Genomic DNA, 12,690 nt, shown 5'->3' on the forward strand with positions numbered 1-12,690 from the left:
TGTCCATAAGAAGATGGTTCGCACAGAGTTCAAGGTGACCCCGCGTGTCACACAGACAGCTGTCTGTCAAGATGCTGTACGTCCTGGAAGCCAGTGAGGCGGACCAGGCTGGGCTGAAACTGGCTCCCATCATCTCACAGGGGCCCCCCGTGGCCACCTCTTTCCAGCTCTGTGTTCCGTGACGTCACCCGAAGGGCTTGAAATTGGCTATGAGGGTATTTACACCCCAGAAATGGGCAAATGCGTCAGATCAGGGCTTTTGTTCCGGGAGCTGGCCATTAAACGTTTACCAGCACATCCCTGGATGAGACCCCAGGGTCACTGTGGGGCCTGGCTAAAAGGAAATCTCGAGATCCAAAGATCCAAGAAGGGACCTTGCAGCTCTGATGAGGTCACAAGCCCACAAGGAGACCCCGGAAACATGTCCCAGGGCAGACGGCCAAGTCTTTGCCTTGAGAAGAAGGTTCCTCACAGCATGGCCTCTCCAGCTTGCAAAGGCACATGAGAGACCGATGGGGTGGAGAATGGGCACAAGATCAGATCTCTGGGGAGAGGGGCAGGGGAAGGGGAGGGGAGACCCTGGGGAGGCCCCCGAGTGACTCATAGCCAGACTCTGCTCTTCTATGCGCCTGGGAGGCAGAGCCCAGGTTATGAATAGGCCTGACGTGAGGTAGCCTGGCCACCAACCGCCCCCCCCAACCGCCGGCTACCCATCCAGCCGAGGCCTGGCCAGGCCAGTGGCGGCTTCCCAAGGATCACCCTCGGCTTCAAGGCTCCAGGGAGAATCCTGGCTGTCAGTATGGGCTGTCCTCAGCCGGGGCTGCTGGCCTGCCCAGAGGCCCACAGCATAGGGGGACAGTGAGAAAGCCATCACTCTCCACGTCCTGCCCCTCGGAGGCATCAGGCCAGTCCCAGTGACCCAGGGCCAGGAGCCAGTGCTCCTGGGAAGGCTTTGTCAAGCCTTAATTTAAGTAAGTGTTCTTATCACCACGTTCCCTTCCAGGTCTAAAACTCACACCTGCCTCATCAGCTTCTGTTTTAAGCCCATGAGGAGGCCCCAGATGCTCAGAATTCATGGTATTAACATCTTGAGTCTCCCCCTTAGGGGTGGGAGAGGCTGGTGAAGGGAAAGGTGATCCCCAAAGCCAGGGACAGCTTGAAACAGTTTTTCCTGAACACATGTTGGATCTGAGTGGCCCCACGGAGCCCTCAAGGCTTTCCCTCTCACCTCCCCAAATGTCCAGTCCTGACACAGTGGTCAGGACTCCGGTGACTTCCCCTGTCTCAAAACACAAGTTCCCAAGTCTTTAGAGACGCCTACGTGGCCCTCACAACCATCTGCCCTAAAGCCTTTCCTGCTTGCTCCTCCTTTCCAGGCACACTGACTTTCTGGATGCACCTTCTGCGCAGATTCCCGCCTCAGGGCCTTTGCACATTCTGTTCCCTCTGCTTCAAATGCTTGTCCCTCTGCATGGCTCACACCATCACCTCCTTCAAGCCGTTGCTCAGCATCACCTCATCAATGAGCCTCCCTTCCCTATTTAAATGGAGGCATAGCCACCCCCCACCCCCGCATCCCGGCACCACCCATCATTTTATCCCGTTCTTTCTTTCCCACAGCATTTACTGCTATCACTGTCCATCATGCTGTGTATTTTTTGTTTAGCTTCTGACTCACCCTGCAGAACATGGTCCTATGAGGGCCTGAAGCTCCGTGTGTTCTGTCCCCTTATGTAGCCCCAGTGCCTAGAACAGTGCCTGGCACGCGCTTAGCTCTCCGTGAATGTGTGTTGAATGAGTGACTGAATGCAGGGGTGGGTAAGGATCAGGAGTAAAGCGCACGAGGGACGGAGCGGGCCCTCGGCAAGCAAGCCTGTGGCAGGGACTCCTGACATCCCCCCTGTGCTGTCGGCATCCACGGGGCAGGGGAGGGGAGGGGAGGGCGGGCGGCATGATATCATGGCTCTGCCACCACCATCACACGGCGGGACCCCAGGAAATTCTCTGAGCCTGTTTTCTCAGCGGTAAAATAAGCCACGCCCACACCACGCACATGCCCGATCCCCAGTAACTGCTGTCGATCATATTTTCATTTTTATTTGACCCCACGGGTCAAAGCCAGCCTGGGGAACCCAGCATCCACTGCCCCCCGGCCCCCCCTTAAATTCCTGCCAGACCTGGAATTTCTTTATCTTAAGAGCTGTTATCACATTCACCCCCACCGCGGCACAAGGCGGTTGGCATCTCTCCCATAGAGCAGACAGTGACTCAGAGAGGTTGAGGCACTTGCCCAGGGTCACCCAGCTAAAACGTCAAGCTGAGACCTGCTCCCCAGGATGTGTCCCTCTCCTCCTACCCGTGCCCCGCTCTCATCTCAGCCTCACACTGGCCGTGATAAGTGGGAGCCAACCTGGGGCCGCCAGGTTGGGGCTCAGAGGCACCCCATGTCCTGGCGGCACGTTGTGGAACCCCAGGAAGTTGGCTCAAGTAGGTATATCCGGGGGTAGCACTGTGTGTGCTCTGCTATTTGGTTGGCACCTGTTGGGTGTTAGTCCCGGCACCAGGTCCGTCGTAGCTTGAGAATCGAGGGGGTTAACAAATTCGCTTGAGGCCACACGGGAAGGAGTAGGGATGACCCAGTTGCCTAAATCCCTCCTCCTTCCGTCCACCCTGAGGTCTCTGCCCCCCGACCCTGGAAGGGAGGCAACGCAAGCAAGACCGTTGATGACAGTGCCACTAAGATCTGGGCGCTGTTCGGTGCTGAGAACTCGAGCGCTCACGTCGTTTACGGTCACGAGCCACCGGATTATAAGGTGGATTCTGTGAGTGACCCCGTGTCGGAGGGAGGGGACGTGCCTTGCTCCCAGACAGGAAGCAGCGAAGCTGCCTGATGGACCCAGACAGTCCGACTTCAGAGTCCACGGTCGCTATAGCGCCCGGGGGTTTCCAGGTTCTCCATCCCTGTGTCTGGCCCACAGCAGCTTCTTGTTCCTTTCTCCTAGCCTCCGTCTTTCACTAGCGCGTTGGGCCACCTCCTCCAGGCTGCCTTCCTGACCGTGCCAGCCCATGCCACCCTCCCAGCGGTCACAGCCTCCTGCCTGCTCCACCCAATCACCCCCATTACCCTGCCCTTCGTTCCACTGGCCACACACTTTATGTCACCACAGGGTCCTTCTTCGTTTCGACTTCCATTTGGAATCGGCCTTGCCCACAGTGTGACTGGTGAGTGTATTTACGCCCCAGCTAGCTCACCAGGCGCCTGGAGGCAGGCAGAGGTGTTGGCCGCTGTGAGAGCCAGGGCGAGGTTAGGGTGCTCGACATCTGGTCTGACGGTCACACGGGAGGCCGGGCATGCCGGGATCAGAAGACCTTGGGGAGAGGAAGATGCCCCTGAGGTGGGTGCCTTCCATTTGCCCCTTAGACACATCTTCCGCAACCTTCCAGCTTCCAAGTGGGTTCAAGGTCACGGCAATCCCCCCGCTGGCAGAGATCAGAGGGCACCCGCGCCCTGCCTGCTTGGGGGCCACGGGTTGGCTGCCTCCCTCCACCGGAAGGCACCCTCCCCTCGGGCCACCCCTTCCTCTGGCTACCCTCTCCTGCTCTGGTGGCGGGTCCCTCCCCTGCCTCCTTGGTCCTGGAGGAAATAGCAGCTCCTCCTGCGGCTGGTCCCGTCATGCTGCACCCGGGAGAGGTCAGCAAATTTTCCTGCAAAGGACAGGATAGTAAGCCCTTCAAGCACTGAGGGCACAGGGTCTCCCTCCACTACTCAGCTCTGCCTTTGCATTGCTGAGGCAGCCCTGGGTGATATGTAAATGAACGGGCGTGGCTGTGTCAGTGCAACTTTATTCTTTAAAGGGGGCCAAGAGCTGGATGTGGCCCTGGCCAAATCTGGAAGGACAAGGTCAAGGCTACCAACATCCATGCCGCTTGCTGAGTTTGACGACCTCTTCAGGCTCTGCTTGCCAGGCAGCCAGGTCTGGGGCCATTTCCCAAAGGGAAGGGCCTCAAGTCTACGGAAGCTGTTGGGGGAGGGAAGAGTGGACGCTTGGTTCATCTTTCTGTGTCTCATAACACCCCTCTCCCATCTTTAGACCGCTCTGTCCTCTGGGGTGCTGACCACTAGGGTTGCAGCCCCCAGGGTTCCCTGGCTTTCTGGCCTCCTGTTGAGTTTGGTCAGTGGAAGGCTCTGGAATGAGACCTGCATATGGGAACCACAAACGGTAGAGTATTTATCCCCCTGCTGGCCCTGCTTCCCTGGCCGCTAGTTTGGGGAAAGGCTGTGTTTCTCAATCTACGGCCACAAGCCCCTTGGAGAGGTCCCTCTCCATGGACAGACTGCAGTTACCCCTCAGGCTCCTCTATTAACCTTCCGTGCCTTGCATCAGGCCCAAGCCTAATAGCCCACCACTGTCCTCTCTGGATGCTTCAGCACGCTTTGTTGGTTTCCTTAACGCTGCACCCACTCTCGGAAGAGTTCCTTCATTCAAAAGCCTCTCCAATTGACCAGCTGGGTATGCGGTCTCCTGGTAAGACCCTGGTCAATACGGCCAGGGGGGCAAGTAGGTTTCAACTCACTATCACCTCTGACAGATGGTTAGTTTCTGCCCAGAGTGAAGGACTCTGAACTTTTTCTGGGCTCAGTGGAAAAGAATGCTCTGATTGATTATTAATGTCTGCCCTGGGCATGGAAGGTGGAATGGTGCACCTTTGCTATCTACTTTAAAAATTTTTTTTTCATTTTTCCATGTTTATTTATTTTTGAGAGAGAGAGAGAGGGGGATAAAGAGAGAGAGCAGGGGAGGGGCAGAGAGAGAGGGAGACAGAGGATCCAAAGCAGGCTGTGCTGCCCGTGCAGAGCCTGACTTGGGGCTCGAACTCATGAAACTTCGAGATCATGACCCGAGCCGAAACCAAGAGTCAGACGCTTAACCGACTGAGCCACCCAGGTGTCCCTTGTCAAATGCAGGCTTAATGGACAAAGGGACTCTCATGATTCATACATGATTCAGCCAAGCTCACCCCGACCTGGAGCTTGATGGCCAAAGCGTCATGTAGTATTGAAAAGAGACTTTGCCCAACGCAGGGACACCGTCCCCTCATCCGGGCAAGGGAAGCCCACAGCTAACAAGTAGCTGAGGATTCAGGCCACAGTCGCAAAACCCACATTATCCTAGCAGATGAGAAGAGGGGTGGCTAATGAGAATAAAGGGCAGGGATGTTAGCAGTAGGAAAGGGTGTAAAGGGAGGGAGAGAGGAAAAAGGGAGGCATCGAGATGGAGAAGAATGGAGAAAATAGGGTGGCAGGGGTGGAGAATGCAATGTGTACCCTCCATCAGAGATTCCCAGAGGACCAGCCCTTCTCACAAGGAATCTCCTAGACAGAAAGTCAAGGAGTCCTTTCTTGGTCATTTCCAGTGATGAGGAGCTCACTACTAAGCAGAACATTCAGGGTTGGCTCTAATTTTGCTCTTCTTTGGGACCAGAACTACAAAGCCCTCAGAGGCCATAGACCCCACCTTCTGGCATCCTGGAACAGTCTAGGGTCTTCAACTCCCTGTTCCCTGGGGTCTGCCATGTTTTCTTCCTGCCCACAGAGCTGCCTTGCCAGGACAGCCACCTGCTGGCCCCAGTTCTGTCCTCTGGAGAGACAGACAAGGTTTTCCATGTGACACAAGTGGGGGTCTGCCCCCAATCTTCTCATCTGAAGGCTTCAGCCATTTCTCAGGTGATCCTTCAGATCACTGGCCACTGTCCCCTGGGAGTTTTCTAGATGGTTCTCTGCAACAGAAGTGGACACTTCAGTTCACAAGAGGCTGGCCAAGGTGAACACAGCAGATGCCGTCCTTCAGGGGGCTGACCTCAGCCTTGGAGGTCTCACAGCCAAGCGTGGGCCCCACCTGCCTTTTGTCAAACCTCTTAAGGTGTCAGCTCCCCTTCTGTCCAGTGGGGGAGGTGGCTTTTCTTCACCGGGACTGTGGGAGTACTGGGTGCTATGTACACTGTGAGCCGTGACATTCACAGCAAACCTGTCCCCTCTTGTCCCCATTTAAGTTCTAGTCTTTCAGGTTTCTGGACCCGTTTCCAATGGGGGGAGGGGGAGGTGGCTCCCCACACACCACCAGGCTGTTTTCAGACACCTGCAGGGCGACCAGGTGTCAACTCAATTCAACTCAATTCTGACATTATCTACCTGGAGACAACATCACATTCTGCAGGTAAAGGGCTCAGTCCCCCAAGACCACCCTCCACTTGGGACACCAATCGCAAACCCGAGCCATCACCTGTGCGTCTGACCAACTCTGGCTATAAATCAGAGGTTCCCACGACCCCCCCCCCCCCCCGCCCTTGAGTCTGGATTAATTTGCTAGAACAGCTCAGAACTCAGCGAAACATTTCGCTCCCCAGCTCACCCGTTTATTATGAAGGGCTAGAACTCAGGAAGAGATGCACGGGGCAGGGTCTGGGGAAAGGGTGTGGGGCTCCTGTGCCTGCCCCAGGGGCGCAACTTTTCCCAAATTTCCACACGGTCACCAACCCAGAAGCTCGCCAAACACTGTCCTTTTGGGGTTTTATGGAGACTTTATTACACGGTCATGACTGATTAAGTCCTCGGCCACTGGTGATTAAGCTCAATCTCCAGCCCGTCTCCAGTCCCTGTCCCAAGTCCCCAGTCCCCAGAGAGGTCAGGGGTGGGACTGAAAGTTCCAAGTGCTTGGCTCCTTGGCCAACCAACCCCCATCCCTAGGTGCTTTTCAAAAGTCAGGGCATTAGCATAACAAAGGACACGTTCATCACTCTCAACGTCTAGGGAGTTACCAGCCCTGATTTGTAGATGAAGACCCGATATATATATGGGAAATATATTTTGGTCATATGAATATCACACCCGGTCGATTAAAACCCACCCATGCTTTGCACATCAGTGGCCAACAGGCCGGCACCCACCTCCACCCCCTACCCCTTGCCTCTATCCCTAAATCGTGCAGTGAGTGTTTCTTGGAGAAATGATTAGTGAAAAGCCTTGGCTCCTCCAGCACATCACTCTCCTCTCCCTATCTGTGGTTGTCACACGGACGTAGGTTGGCCACATGCCTCTACCAGTCACCCTGTAGCTTGAGGAGATGCTAAACCTCACGGATGGGCCTCCTGGCCTCATGCAGGGGTGGCCCACGAGGTTTCTCCCTCATGCCAGTGTCCGCTGATCCGCAGTTGGGAACTGCCCAGAGTGTGGCATTGAGAATGATCCCCACTAGCACAAGGGCGTGTGGTGATTGACTAGTAATGCCTGCTGTGGGCACAGCAATGGCTACAGGGGGTGCCTCTGCCAAGTATTTACCATTTGCAGGCTGGTGTTCCCCCGGCCACCTGTGAAGCAAGAAGCTGGGCATACGTCTGCTGGGGGGGTGCTCTCCTGACTGCTTTTGGGGTTTGAGTGCCTCATCAGAGGGCTGTCTTCCTACCCGTGCTGCGTTGCTACCTTGAGCTGTGCCGTAGAATACAGCAGCCAGCAGCCGCAGGGTGGCTAATTAAATTTTAATTATTTAAAATTAAGTTAAACCAAAACATCACCTTCTCAGTCACGCTAGACAGACTTCAAATGCACAATGGTCCCGTTTGGCCAACAGCTACCATGCTGGACCACACAGGTACAGAACGTTTCTATCATTGCAGAAGTTCTATCGGATCACATTGGGTTAGGTCAGAGGTTTTCGCTGGGTATCATTGTGCCCATCAATGGACTTTTGGCATTGCCTGAAGACATTTTTGGTTGTCACAACCAGAGGGGACCAGTGTTAGTGGCATCTGGTGGGTAGAGGCCAGGCACGCTGGTAAACATCCCACAGTACACAGGACGTCCGTCCCCCCCCGCCTCCCCGCCCCAGACACAGCAAAGAATTATCCAGATCCAAGTGTCAATAGGGAGGAGGTTGAGACACCTTGATCTAAAAAATCCATGTTAAGTGGAGAAGGGCATTAATGGGGAGACAAAGGGCAAAATCATCTTTCTTTGTAATCAACAGCAAAGAACAATAATAGAAAAAAAAAAGAGAAAACGAGGTGACCCACTGTTGACAAAAGAAGAGAAGAAATTCCCGGACCTATCACCACTTAGTAGCTGTGTGCCCTTGGACAGTCACTAAACCTCTCTGATTCTCAATTTCACCCCCCTTCCCACTGGATTGCCAATGGATTAAGTGAGGCAAGGAGTGTGAATGGGCTGTGTCATCTGTCCGTCTGAAGCAGTGTAGTATAATTTATTATCTTAGCTCCTGTTGTTTAGTACGCCAGACTAAATACACAGTCTCCGGCAGAAAAGAAAAGTCCCAGTTTAATTTCATTCTGCGTCAACTTGGGGCACGTAAGCGTCTATATCTCACTTCGTGATCTGTAAAATGGGGCTAACTCCAGCCCAAGCTCCCAGGAATATCCAGCGCCAATGAGACATTTAATCCCATTGAGCAACCGTCTCGCTCTCTCAACTCAACAGCTAATCCGGTTGCCCTCCGTGAAATCGAAACTCAAACCCCAGCTGGGACCCAAGAAACAGCTGAAAAGGCATTTGGTCTTTGATGGGAGGAGGCAAATTCCCTTGGGACCCAAGAAACAGATAAATTCCTGTTTCTCCGAGCGTGAGGGTTGGCCCGGTGTTTGGTGAACCCACCTTGCGGATTCTCAAGGATCTTTCTTCCGTGGCCAGAAACTGTAGTTCTTAAAGGTCATGAAGCGTTAGGGAGAGGTTCAGTGCGAAGCAGAGCAGGAAAGGAAAGTCACGGAGTTGGGTGAGTCATGCCCGGGGCGGGGGGTGATTCAGATGAAGCTGATGGTGCTTCTGGATCCTTCAGACTGAATGGGGGCGGCGGTGGTGGTGTGTGTGACACAGAAAGTCACACATCTGCCTCGAGAGTTATGCATAAGCCCCCTGCCTACCCCGCTGTGAGCTCTCATCCCAAAGACCTTGTTTGGTTAATAACGTTCATATTTGTTGCCTCTGTTGACACGAGACCTAAGCTTTAATCTTTCCTTTGAGGCTTGGAGGAGGAGGAGGATGGACAGGGCTTTGGGGGTGGGGCTAACAGGGAAAATTAGGTTACGATCCCCAAAATGAGGCACCCCAGGCTGCTCCCCAAGTGTCAGCCTTGAGGATAGGGGCTGTTTTTAAATTTCTTTTTTATTTATTTTTGAGAGAGCGACAGAGACCGAATATGAGCGGGGAAGGGCAACAGGCAAAGGTGACACAGAATCCGAAGCAGGCTCCAGCCTCCGAGCTGTCAGCACAGAGCCTGATGCGGGGCTCGAACCCACAAACCGCCAGATCGTGACCTGAGCCAAAGTTGGACGCTTAACGGACTGAGCCACCCAGGCTCTCCGAGGGCGGGGGCTGTTTTGAGCCCACCACCTGTACCGCAAAATTGTGTGACCTTGAGCAAGTTGCTTCCCTTCTCTGTGCTACAGGTGGGCCTGGGTCTGACAGCCCCCCGCGGCCCTCCACTTGTCTCAAACCCACGTTCTCCATTTTTTCAAATAATTCAATTTCACACAGCTTCTCGTGGTGGAAGGGTACCGTGAAATGACATGGAGGAAATTTAAATGCATGCCGTTCAGTGAAAGAAGTCGATCTGAAAAAGCGACATTCTGTACGATTCCAACTATAGGACATTCTGGAAAAAGCAAAACTATGTAGAGAGTAAACGGATCAGTGGTTGCCAGGGTTGGGGAGGAGTGAAGGGTGAACAGGAGGAGCATGGAGGAAGTGAAAATCCCCCGCATGATACCATGTCATTATACTTTTGCTTAAACCCGTAGAAGATCCAACAGCAAGAATGAGCCCTAATGTGGGCCACCTGACTGGTCCAGTCAGTTAAGCATCTGACTCTTGCTTTCAGCTCAGGACGTGATCTCACAGTTCGTGGGTTCGAGCCCCATATGCGGACAGCGTGGAGGCTGCTTGGGATTCTCTCTCTCTCTCTCTCTCTCTCTCTCCACCTCCCCTGCTTGCTCACTCTCTCAAAATAAATAAATATAAAAAAAAAAATGAGCCCTAATGTAAACTATGGGCTTGAGGTGATAATGACGTGTCCATGTAGGCTCATCATTGTACCAAATGTCCCACGCTGGTGGCAGATGTTAATGATGGGGGAGGCTATGCGTGTGTGGGGACACGGGGTCCATGGGAAATCTCTGTGCCTTCCCCTGAATTCTGCTGCAAACCTAAAACAGCTCTAAAAAATAAAGTTTATGAGTTAAAAAGATTAGCTGAAATTAATATAACACCGTATGTTAACGAACCGGAATTAAAGTAAAAACTTAAAAAAAAAAAGAAGGATGTGCCGTATCCCACAGCAGCTTACCACCTGCTTAAAACGGACGGTTGGGACAGTGTTTTTCTCCACCAGGTCAGTAAGCCAGGACCCACTGAAGGGCTGGCTCATCACGGCCCAGGAGAAACACAGCTAGAGTTCCGGGCCTTCTGTTCTCTTCTCGAAATGCCACCAGAAGGGCTTGATCTTTCCCCCGGCGGACACCGGCCTTGGGATATTTTGCAATAATCAGGCCCGAATAGAGGTCCGTGTGTGTGTGTGTGTGTGTGTGTGTGTGTTTCTTGTTTGTGTGACTGTATGTTGACTTCTGACACTGGTCGGGGTTGGGGGTGGGGGGTCCCGGGCAGCCCCTCTCTGTGGTTTCATTAGCTCATGCCACAGGAAAGGCAGCTCTCCAACTCACGGGCACCGAGCCACCTGTGAGGTTTGAAATCTGCGGATTCCTGGGCTCCTTCCCCCAAGACGGTTGGGCGGGTCTCACACAGCACCTCGGGAATCTGCATTTTGAAAGGCCCCCAGGTGAGGCTGAGGAAGAGAGAGAGACTTGGAGAAATCCTGCCCCGATGTCGGGTCCTGGAAGAAAGCTCCGGGATAGTCCCACCCAACCCCCCTCAGGTCTGGAAGAGGAAACTGAAGCTTAACTGGGGAGGGACTCGTCCGAGGTCACAGAGTCGGCAGAGCCCAAGCTAGGCGACTCAAGGTGACCAGGCCTGCGTGCAGGTGGTACCGGGTATTTACTAAATGGTGACAGGGCGCTCCCTCATAGGTCAGGGTGCTGAGAGACCCTGTTCGTCCTCTTCCTCGCTCTCTCCCCAGCCCGCCTCCTCCTTCTGTTATTTTCTAGAGCTCACTCATAGCCTCGGCGACACAGGCCCTCCCCGAGCCCCGCGGACATATTGCTCCGCGAACACAGCTAGGATCAGAAGCAAAAACAACACCCAAGGAAGCCACCACCGTGCTGGACGCTAGACGCTCCAGAGGGACCCTCAGCCGCCGCGAGCCGGTGCACTGAACAGGGCGGGCATCTTCCTGGCCCGGCCACAAAGAGAAAGTCACAGCCCAGTTTTCCAGGCCCTGTGGGACGGAAGCCCAGGCCCCGGCCGGGTCAAGGCCAGACTGGGCGGCTTGGAACCAGCTGGGCTTTTTCCTCCCAGCCGCCTCTACAAGAAAGCAGCTCAGAGGCCATGTCCCTGCCGTCCGCAGCAGCTGCTGACGTCTTCCGGACCCCCAGGGAGGGAGGTCTTGTTAGCCTAAGGCCCCCTCTCTGTCCCCCCCACCCCCCTCGCCCCTGCCACTGAGGTCTGTGCAACTTCTCCATTCAAACAGATGCCTGATACAAGGCGTCCCCGATAAAGCGCCTCCTGGGACAGAGAGTCAGGTCAGCGCCGCATGAAATTCAAGCTTTTGTCCGGGAACCACCATTCCCCTCCCCCACCACGCACATGCTTATTTAAAATCAAAAGCCACTACCATTAAGGCTTGTCCTCCACAGGGTTGGGGACGGGAAGAGTCACTCCCTGACCGTTAACTGACGACCCCTTACGCAGAAATCAGTGGTAGCGGAGGAGAAATAGGAACCCAGCAGACATGCGTCGGCTAAGATTCCAAAGTGGAGGGTATCCTATGACTCCGAACACATTTTTAAAAATGGCTAGCCTACGGATGGGTCCCGACAGACAAGGAGGAATCCCTGAAAGAGTCCACTCGCCCTGGCATTTTCTAAAATGACTTCCACGAAATGCCCTTGCTTTCCAAGCGGGCGATTTGGGCTGTCGGACGCGACCTGGCCGGAGAGGCCCTCAGTAGACCCACCGCGGGGCCAGACACCCACCGCCCCAGCCCCCAAAGGCACATTCTGGAAAAGTATGCCCATCCGCTTGCACGCAAGCTGCCCATCGTAACACCCGGCCCCACAGTACCTTTTCTGCACGAGGCCACCGGTCACAGGCACCACACCGGCCCGAGAGGTCTCCCCAGCTGGCAGTGCAGAGACCCCAACAAGCCCGGACAGCTGGGGCGAAGGAAAATTGCTAGGAACACCCCCACCCGCACCCTCACACACATCCCCTTCCCTCACTGCCCCTCCCCGTCCTCCCCACACCCTCCCTCTGCGCCAATGTGATGGCAGCAGCTGAGCAGACAAGTCATTTCTAAAATTAGCCGGTGAGCCCCAGGTCTGGCCGGGAGACGGCAGCCCAGGGTGGCCGTTGACCAGGCATCGGACAGCATGGACATATTTGGTGGCGCGGAGCAGGGGAGGGGACAGCTCCCCACGCGAGCACATTCTCAGCCGTCATCCCTGTCCCCGGGCAGGCCACACACTCCGGCCTCGGCCCCACACAGATAACCACCGGAGGCCGCGGGGATTGGG

The 12,690-nt window shown here is 54.7% G+C and overlaps 1 protein-coding gene across 3 annotated transcripts in view; it reads right to left on the bottom strand.

Annotated features, from left to right (window-relative positions):
- Positions 1-12,422, bottom strand: part of MYO18B (myosin XVIIIB) — a 255,506-nt gene extending 243,084 nt beyond the window's left edge. For 2 of the 3 annotated variants that reach the window (XM_027050907.2, XM_027050908.2), the window contains exon 1: positions 12,239-12,422. The gene's annotated coding sequence lies outside the window, so the exon portion shown is untranslated. Of the gene's footprint in view, positions 1-5,516; positions 5,640-12,238 lie in introns of all 3 variants that reach the window. The other variant, XM_027050910.2, reaches the window with a different exon arrangement.
- Positions 12,423-12,690: the final 268 nt, after the last annotated feature.

This window comes from Acinonyx jubatus, chromosome D3, assembly GCF_027475565.1.
Source record: "Acinonyx jubatus isolate Ajub_Pintada_27869175 chromosome D3, VMU_Ajub_asm_v1.0, whole genome shotgun sequence".
Lineage (NCBI taxonomy): Eukaryota > Metazoa > Chordata > Mammalia > Carnivora > Felidae > Acinonyx > Acinonyx jubatus.